This window comes from Penaeus chinensis, chromosome 7 (assembly GCF_019202785.1).
Source record: "Penaeus chinensis breed Huanghai No. 1 chromosome 7, ASM1920278v2, whole genome shotgun sequence".
NCBI lineage: Eukaryota > Metazoa > Arthropoda > Malacostraca > Decapoda > Penaeidae > Penaeus > Penaeus chinensis.
The window spans coordinates 37367991-37375490 of NC_061825.1; the positions used below are offsets into that span (position 1 = coordinate 37367991).

Genomic DNA, 7500 nt, shown 5'->3' on the forward strand with positions numbered 1-7500 from the left:
AGGCGCGCGCGTGCGTGTGTGTGCGCGCGTGTATTGGCGTGCGCGTGCATGCTTAGACACATGCTTGCCAGGAGCTACGTTCGGCGCCCTCCATCTTGCATTTGTTTTCTTGGCTGTCGTGGATGCCTGGCGGCGATGGATTCGGGCGTTGCAATTAAAGCAATGTTGCATTTAGAATAAAACAAAAACAAACAAACGAGGAGTCCGGATTATTTTATTTGTTTTCCTTCGACCGTGATTTCTCTCGGCGGGATGAATAATGCATTGAGCCGCTGCTGCCGAGGCACTTTTAAAGACAATGAGAGCACGTCAGCGAGGCGGCGATAAGATCTCGTTCAGAGCTGACCTTGGAGGGGGAGGGGGAGGGGTTGGTACCAGGGGTATGGGGGACTTGGGATTTGGGGGGGTGGGGAGGGGCCTAGGGGGAAGGGGAGCCATAGGGGCTGGGGAGGGGGAAGGGGGAGGGGAAGGGGAAGGGGAGCCATAGGGGCTGGGGAGGGGGAAGGGGGGGAGGAAGGGGAAGGGGAAGGGGAGTGCCAACCGCGGCGCCGGAGCTCCCTAGACTTGTCGCGCCGCAGTACCGACCCCGTTAAGACGAACACCTGACTCCCTCCGGCAGGGGGGGGGGGGGCTCCAGGAGATTCCCTTGCTTCGAGAAATTTCCGGAATCGCAGACAGTGTGGATTGTCATTGAGGAAGAGAGGGGGGGAAGAGGATGTTTCATCCTTTCCTTCCTTTAGCCTTCTCCCCCTTCCCCCCCTCTTCCCCTTTCCTCAATCTTCCCCTCTCCTCTCTCTTCCCCTTTCGTCCCTCTTTCCCTCTCCTCTCTCTTCCCCTTTCGTCCCTCTTTCCCTCTCCTCTCTCTTCCCCTTTCGTCCCTCTTTCCCTCTCCTCTCTCTTCCCCTTTCGTCCCTCTTTCCCCTCCTTCCCCTCCTTCCCCTCCCTCTCCTCCCCCTCCCTCTCCTCCCCCTTCCCCTCCCCCTCCTCCCCCTCCCTCTCCTCCCCCTCCTCCCCCTCCCTCTCCTCCCCCTCCTTCCCCTCCCTCTCCTCCCCCTCCTTCCCCTCCCCCTCCTTCCCCTCCCCCTCCTCCACCTCACCCCTCTTCCTCTTCTCCCTCTTCCTCTTCTCCCCCTTCCTCTTTCCCCCTTTTCCCCTCTTCCCCTTCCCCCTCTTCCCTTCCCCCCTCTTCCCCTTCCCCCCCTCTTCCCCTTCCCCCCTCTTCCCCTTCCCCCCTCTTCCCCTTCCCCCTTCTTCCCCTTCCCCTTCTTCCCCTTCCCCCTTCTTCCCCTTCCCCCCTCTTCCCCTTCCCCCCCTCTTCCCCTCCCCCCCCTCTTCCCCTTCCCCCTTCTTCCCCTTCCCCCTTCTTCCCCTTCCCCCTCTTCCCCTTCCCCCTCTTCCCCTTCCCCCTTCTTCCCCTTCCCCCTCTTCCCCTTCCCCCTCTTCCCCTTCCCCCCTCTTCCCCTTCCCCCCCTCTCCCCTCCCCCCTCTTCCCCTTCCCCCTTCTTCCCCTTCCCCCCTCTTCCCCTTCCCCCCTCTTCCCCTTCCCCCTTCTTCCCCTTCCCCCTTCTTCCCCTTCCCCCCTCTTCCCCTTCCCCCTTCTTCCCCTTCCCCCTTCTTCCCCTTCCCCCTTCTTCCCCTTCCCCCCTCTTCCCCTTCCCCCTTCTTCCCCTTCCCCCTTCTTCCCCTTCCCCCCCTCTTCCCCTTCCCCCCCTCTTCCCCTTCCCGCCCTCTTCCCCTTCCCGCCCTCTTCCCCTTCCCCACATAGGAGGAGGGGACGGAGCGGAGTTCTCTATCCTCCTAGTTTGATGCTTTGATATTTGGAGACGACACGCGAAGCAGGGCTGGGGCTATGGATTTTTTCCTGTTTTTTTTTGTTTGTTTGTTTCTTTGTTTTAATGACCATCGTTGTGATTGGTTGTGATGGATGCTATCGGTACAAAATTGTTAAAATTGTTATAGTAATTGTTATTGAAATATTGAAAAATAATATAATGATCATTATTATTACTATTATTATTATTATTATTATTATTATTATTTTATTTAATTATATCTTTTCATTATTTATGTTCTTCATTATAATTGTTGCCTTTGCTTTTTTTGTTTTTATTTTTAATCGTTTTGTTTTGTTGGTTATTGCTGTTAATGTTTTATTGTTATTATATTTATTGTCATTATTGTTATATATTGTTGTTGTCACTCCTTCCGCTGGTGGCCCTTGTTTTAGCTGGCACTGGTGCCGCGAGTAGCTGCTATTTTTATATTCTGAGATAAGCATAATTAAGTAACCGTGATATATGTATATTTTTTACTAACTAATATTTTATGTATGGAGTTATTGTTGATTGGAAGAAAACTGTGATTGACAGTATGGAGAATGCCTCTTTTGTTACTTTTTGCTAATGTTCTGTTGAAAGCGAATTGGTTCGACATTCCATTAATGCTGATAATGATATAATAATAATTATAATTACCTTCCGACATCATTGGTATGTGTATGATAATGATAATGAGATTTAGAATGATTACACAGTGATCAAATTATAATATTGTCATTTTAGTTTATCATAATCGTTGCTATTATTGTTAGAATCATTGTCAGTTCTGACTTTGATCATTGTTGTTACTATTTTTGTTGTTGGTGAGGTTATTGCTGTCATAATCAGTAATTGCTAATACCGTCATTATCATGGTGATAGTAGCGTTGGTTGTATTACTATTGGGCATTATTTATATTATTAACACTTGTTTATTGTCATTACGATGGTCATTAACGAATGTTATGGGCTGCATAATGAAGCAGCTTGGCGGTACATCACAAAATCATCCGTATCGCTTTCATCTTGTTATTGACGGTCATCCCAGAGATTAGTGATTTCAATTATTATTTTGGTTGTATTGTAGCCGTGGGTTGAATGACGTATCGCTTTATTTTTTTTTTTTTTTTTATAAATCTTCCGATAATTCATTAGGACTGATACGTTTGTGATCTTGGTAATTATGGAAGTAATTATGGATATATCTTGAGGTTGGTTTAATGCCTAGGTTCGGCGATGGCTGCTGGTCGTGCTAATTCGGTTTCATGGTTGATTTGTTTCATTTTGTATTTTCGGGTTTGATTTTTGTTTTTGTTTTTCTTGTTTTTATTATAGATCATTCCGCTGTGCCCCCCTTTTTTTATCTTCCTCAGTTCACACATTGAGTCGCTGAGAATAGTGAAAATGACGTGATATTCCATTCTGTGTTTAGTTTTTGATGATTCCAAGGTTTTGTTTCGTGGTTTCTTATTTACTGCTGCGAAATCGATCCTTTACATGTGATTAATTCGCTCGTTTCGGTCACGTTTGATTGATTTTACATTTTATTTTCTTAAACGATCACACTCCTATCTAATTGCTGTGCTCTTGTTTCGTTTTAGCATTTCTTAGCCGTTCGCTCGTTAATCAGTGCGAGTCGTTTCGTTTTTGAGCATAATCCTTTCGCCAAGACAAGCCTTTTTCGGTCGTTATGAGTCGTTCGTTCTCTCTCCGTGGCCATGTGTGAGTCCGACATCGATTGGCCTTTAAGTCTCATGCCGTCCTTCGTTCGCCCTGCAGCGCCGCCGTGTTGCTTTACGAAGCAGTCGTTCGTTCGTTCGTTCGTTTTTACATCGCCATTCGTTCGGTTTACGTCGTCGTTCGGCTGTTTTACTTCGCTTTGGCTTCGTTTTAGATCGTTTTACATCGCCGTCCGGTCGCCTTGCAGAGCACGTCGCTCAATTCGCATAGGGCGCGTAGACAGCATGGGAATCCCAGGCCGGCGTTGTGGAAGGTGATTATGAGGGGCGCAGAGGGAGCGTAGGGGGGTTTCCGGCGGACTGAGGGGAAGGGGGGGAGGGAGAGAGGGGGAGGGGGGTTAGTGTAAATGGGGGGGGGTTGTGTTACATTTCGCGTTTAGGTTTTGTTGTAATTGTTTTTTTTTTTTTTTATCCCCGTTTGTGGTTTTCTCCTTTTTTCATTTTTCCTGTTTCGTTTCATTCTTTCACTCTGATTCATTCTTGTTTGTCATTCGCTTTCCCTCCATTTCCCTTTCCCTCCCTTGCTCTCTCTTTTCTTTTCCTCCTCCTCCTCCTCCTCCTCCTCCTCCTCCTCCTCCTCCTCCTCCTCCTCCTCCTCCTCCTCCTTCGCCGTCTCTCTCACACAGACACGACACACACGCACGCACGTACTCGATGTCCGGCGTGACTCAAGGCGTGTCTGAGAACGAGTCAAGAACGCGCCGGACGTGTAGTGAAGAGCGGGGGGTGGGGGTGGGGGGGGTGAATGGAGATGTGGGGGGAGGGGGCTTATTGTTGAGCTCGGGGACTGGTAAGGGACACGGACCGGGGATGGGGGGGGGGTGGGGGGACTGGCGAGGGCTTAGACAAGGGGGTAGGGCTGGTTGGTGGGTGGGGGGGGGGGGGGAGAGTAAGGATAGCTGAGGTGATGTTGATTCGGGGGAACGCGATTAGTTCATGTCCGCCGTGGAAAGAGGGAGTGGCGCCCCCCCCCCCCGCTCTCCCCCCCACTTATGTTTGTGTCGCGTCTGATTTTGTTGTTTTCCCCTAGTATTTTATCCCCCGTAGAGTCTTCGTCTTTCGATCTTCTCTTTGTTTTTTTTTCGATTGTTTTTTTTATTTATTATTTTTTTTTATTAGCCCTCTCCTCCTCCTTTCGTCCTCCTCCTTCTTCCTCCTCCTCCTTCTTCCTCTCTTCCTCCTCCTCCGTCCTCCCTCCTTCCTCCTCCTCCGTCCTCCCTCCTTCCTCCTCCTCCGTTCTCCCTCCTTCCTCCTCCTCCGTCCTCCTCCTCCTCCTCCTCCTCCTCCTCCTCCTCCTCCTCCTCCTCCTCCTCCTCCCATCTCCTCCCTCCTCCCTCCTCCTCCCTCCTTCGTCCTCCTCCCTCCTTCCTCCTCCTCCGTCCTCCCTCCTTCCTCCCTCCTTCCTCCTCCCCCGTCCTCTTCCTCCTCCTTCCTCCTCCTTCGTCCTCCTACTCCCCTCCCCTCCTCCTCCTTCCTCCCCCCCCTCCACCTTCCTCCCCCCTCCTCCTTCCTCCTCCTTCCTCCTTCCTCCTCCTTCCTCCTTCCCCTCCTTCCTCCTCCTTCCTCCTCCCCCCTCCTCCTTCCTCCTCCCCCCTCCTTCCTCCTCCCCCCTCCTTCCTCCTCCCCCCTCCTTCCTCCTCCTCCCCCCTTCCTCCTCCCCCCTCCTTCCTCCTCCTCCCTCTTCTCTCTCTTCTCCCCCTCCCCAAATCGCAGGAAAGGCGTCGCTTTTCCATTTCTACTTTCCATTTTCTTTTTTACGCTCTTTATGCTCTGGGGTTTGTGCTCCGAGGGCTTCGCGTCGAAAGAGAGAGTGAGAGGAAAGAGCCCAGGGCGTAGGAAAAAGGGGGGGGGGTTGAAGGCGTCCCTGGGGCGAGGAGAACACGTCAAGGCGGTGTGTGTGTGTGTGTGTCTGTCTGTCTGTCTGTCTGTCTGTCTGTCTCTCTCTCTCTCTCTCTCTCTCTCTCTCTCTCTCTCTCTCTCTCTCTCTCTCTCTCTCTCTCTCTCTCTCTCTCTCTCTCTCTTTCTCTCTCTCTCTCTCTTCTCTCTCTCTCTCTCTCTCTCTCTCTCTCTCTCTCTCTCTCTCTCTCTCTCTCTCTCTCTCTCTCTCTCTCTCTCTCTCTCTCTCTCTCTCTCTCTTTCTCTCTCTCTCTCTCTCTCTTTCTCTCTCTCTCTCTCTTTCTCTCTCTCTCTCTCTCTCTCTCTCTCTTTCTCTCTCTCTTTCTCTCTCTCTCTCTCTCTCTCTCTCTCTCTCTCTCTCTCTCTCTCTCTCTCTCTCTCTCTCTCTCTCTCTCTCTCTCTCTCTCTCTCTCTCTCTCTCTCTCTCTCTCTCTCTCTCTCTCTCTCTCTCTCTCTCTCTCTCTCTCTCTCTCTCTCCATTCTGTGTGTGTTCTTTATTCGGCTTTTCCTTTTTTTCTCATGCTCTTATTTGTTTCTACTTAATTGTTTTTTTGTTTTGTTTTGGTCTCTTCTCCCCTTTCCCTTTAACCCAGGGTTACATGAAACACTTATGGCTGTTAATATTTTTACCATAATTACCGCCGTTTTTCATACCGTTGTTCCAACTACCACGGCTACAAGTTTTTATTTTTGTCGTTGTTGTTGTTGTTTTTATCGTGATGGTTAATGATGGGGTGGGGGATTCTCATTGCAGTTTATTCATTTTTTGTTTATATTGTTATTATTCTTGTTTTTACTATTGTTGCGGTGCTGTTTTTGGTATGCTGTCAGTGTTATCGGTGTACTGGTTGTTTGATTGATCTGGTTTTTTAGCCCTTTTCATTTTCCAGTCATTGGTATTCTTGTTATTGTCGTCCCTGATAAGGGTATGGCATTATTACTATTAGTGTATATTGCTGCTGTTATCGTTATCTTTGTCATTATCATTATCGTTATAATTACCATTATTATTGATTGCTATCATCATCAGTGTTACTGTTATAGTTTTCTTATTGTCATTGTTATTGTAGCTTGTTTTATGCTTATTCTTTTCATTATAGTTAATATTGTTATTGTTATTGATTTAATTTATAGTATATTTAATTTGTGATAATCGTTTTCGTTGTCACTGCTATTAATATTATTATTATTGTTGTTATTTTTATATCATATATTATTACCACTACTGTCATTATTACAATTAGTTATTGTTAGGTATTGTTATGTCTTTTTACTTTTCTTTTTGTTATAGTTATTATTTTTGTTACTATATGTTATCATTCACGGTTTTTATTTATATAATTGTTTTTACCATTCTTGTAATGATATTGGGTGTCATTATTTGTTATTATTATGATTATGAGAGAGAGAGAGAGAGAGAGAGAGAGAGAGAGAGAAGAGAGAGAGAGAGAGAGAGAGAGAGAGAGAGAGAGAGAGAGAGAGAGTCCGTCCAACAGACAGTCGGTGGTTTGGGGGAGTTTAGGAGAGAGGGGGGAGGGGGGGATGTGCAGGAAGAATGAGATGCAACCTTGAATGATGTGTTGAGCAACGACGCTCCCATTTCCTCCGCTTCTGGGCGTTTTGCGGGTTTCGGGGGGAGGGGGAGGGGGTACCTGTGGGGGAGTAAGGGGTACGGGTAGGGGAGAGGGGAAGAGGGTCGGTGGTAGGGGTGGTGGTGGTGGTAAAGGATATGTGGAAGGGGGAGGGGGGAGGGATATGGGGTGATGCAGGATAAAGTGACCTGTCTGCACCTGTTGGAAGTGAGAGAGGGTGGGAGGGAGGGGGAGGGGGAGGGAGGAGGGAGAAGGGAGGGGGAGGGGGAGGAGGGGAGGGGGAGGAGGGAGAAGGGAGGGGGAGGGGGAGGAGGGAGGGGGAGGGGGAGGGAGGTGGGAGGGAGGAGGGAGGAGTAGGTGGGTAGAGGGCATAGAGAGTGCGAGCGGGCGGTCAGGTGGTCAGGTAGGAGGGTGGGCAAGCGTTCAGGCAAGCAAGCAAGCAAGCAAGCAAGCAAG

General features: G+C 49.0%; 1 protein-coding gene across 5 annotated transcripts in view; it reads left to right on the forward strand.

Moving 5' to 3' along the window:
- LOC125027153 (casein kinase I-like) overlaps nt 1-7500 on the forward strand; it is a 124116-nt gene that overhangs the window by 12092 nt on the left and 104524 nt on the right. The gene's annotated exons all lie outside the window — the stretch shown is intronic.